We start from the raw sequence: 2,133 nt of genomic DNA, 5'->3' as shown, positions 1-2,133 counted from the left end.
GACTCCCACTCACCTTCAGGAAAATGTCTCATTGACATTCAGCTCCCAACAGCACTTCAGTGGAAGCTATACTTTTTTAATGAAAATTAAAACCTTTGTAGATACATTGTGAGTTTCTTCTGCCTGGATACGTTTGACGCTCAAGCCCAAGAGACCTTCTTAGAACCCTCATCACAAAAAGTCACAATGGCAGGCTTGATTGTGGTGTCCCAGGAGGGTGGCAATTGCAGCTGGACCAACTGATAGCAGCAAAAAGTATGAAGGGATGGAAGTACCTCAGAGTACTCTTCTGGTGCGAAGAATTTCCCATCCAATTTCAAGTAAAATGAGAGAGACTTAGTCCATGGTACTAACTCACTGAAACATCTCTAACTGGTTGGCTTCCCTCTAACTAAATAATAACAGACATTATTATGAACAACACTACTCAAATGGATTAGAGACATACACAATCTGATTCTGGTTCACTCTCGTTTTAACACTGGTGTAAAACTGGACTGACATAGTTGTGATCCAGGCCCTCAGACTAAACTACACCTAAAAAATACCATTGTGGTTTGTGTGCTGTGCTGTAAAGGACAGGACTGGCATAGAGATATACCTCTGCTGCAGGTTTATGGTCTGGATTTAGATCAGCCTCAGATGTTGAGATCTGGGTTTTCAGTCAGGGCTCTGTAAGCTGTGGTGTTGAGAGCTCTTTAGGCTGTAACTAGTCAGACAGCAAAATCCATCCAAGAGCTCTGAGACCATGGCTTAAATCTCACCAAGATTAGTATTAACTAAACCTGTGTCTTGTTGGATGGCCCTTCAGCTGCCAAAGTAAAACTGTTTTTTGGCTCACATCACAGGCAGTAAACCAGGGTTGTCATTCCTCCTTTGAACATTACATAGTTCAAAGAGTTGCCAGTGAAGCATGCCAAAAAATAACTGAAATAATATCAGCATCTCATTATTTAATGGAATTATCCAAATTAACACTGAACCTAGTCACCAAGTACAGAAAACACTGTTTCATTTCTCTTTCTTCGAGACTGTCCCCTAAATTGTAGCTGCCAGCTGCCTTTAAACATGTGAAAATGAACACTAGAAAGCAAAATTATTCTGTGTCTTGCTTAAAATGTTTTCTGTTGCATCTTTCCACCATGTCCTGGAGGAAAGCTACAATAGTTTTCATTACAGAAGGCAAGAAATAAAGATACCCACCCACATTCTTTCCCTCTTCCTTGGGCAGGGAATCAATTAGGTTGGAAAAGATCTCTTAGGTCATTGAGTCCAAGCTTTGACTGATCACCCACCTTGTCAGTGAGGCCACGGCACTGAGTGACACATCCAGTCTTAAACACCTCCAGGGACAGTGACTCCACCACCTCCCTGAGCAGCTCATTCCAATGTCTAATCACCCTTTCTGTGAAGAAATTCCTCCTAATATCCTGAACCTCCCCTGGGGCAGCTTGATAGTAGATACACCTCAGATCCTTTTTAAGAAGTGTGATCAGCTGCCCCGCCTGGGCTCCTGGGACAGCTGACTTTCAAGTATCCAGGCTCCAAATATAAGGCAGTGGCCTTACAGCCATTTACAGTGCTGCTGGTAGCTCTGGTCAGACACACCCATCTCCACCTTCCTGCCTTCCAGGAGTTTCCTTTCAATGTTTGTCACAGAATCACAGAATATTCTGAGTTGGAGGGGACCCACAAGGATCACTGAGTCCAATTCCTGGCCTGCACAGGACCATCCCCAAGAGTCACACCATGTGCCTGAGAGCATCATCCAAACACTTCTTGAACTCTGTCGGCTTGGTTCTGTGATCACTTCCCTGGGAAGCGTGTTCCAGTGCCCAACCACCCTCTGGGTGAAGAACCTTTTCCTAATATCCAACCTAAACCTCCCCTGACTCAACTTCAGGCTATTCCCTTGGCTTCTGTCACTGATCATCACAGAGAAGAGATCAGTGCCTGTCCCTCCTCTTCCTCTCACAAGGAAGTTGTGACTGCAGCGAGGTCCCTCAGTCTCCCCTTCTCCAGGCTGAACAAACCAAATGACCTCAGCTGCTCCTCATACAGCTTCTGCCCTAGGCCCTTCACCATCTTCATTGCTCTCCTTTGGACACTCTCTAACACCTCGATATCTTTTTT

The 2,133-nt window shown here is 44.8% G+C and overlaps 1 protein-coding gene across 3 annotated transcripts in view; it reads right to left on the bottom strand.

The window, feature by feature from the left end:
- GALNT15 (polypeptide N-acetylgalactosaminyltransferase 15) overlaps nucleotides 1-2,133 on the bottom strand; it is a 29,228-nt gene that overhangs the window by 25,235 nt on the left and 1,860 nt on the right. The window lies entirely within an intron of this gene.

This window comes from Corapipo altera, unplaced genomic scaffold (assembly GCF_003945725.1).
Source record: "Corapipo altera isolate COAL_440 unplaced genomic scaffold, ASM394572v1 44, whole genome shotgun sequence".
Classification (NCBI taxonomy): Eukaryota; Metazoa; Chordata; class Aves; order Passeriformes; family Pipridae; genus Corapipo; species Corapipo altera.
This window is presented reverse-complemented; position numbering and strand designations above follow the sequence as displayed.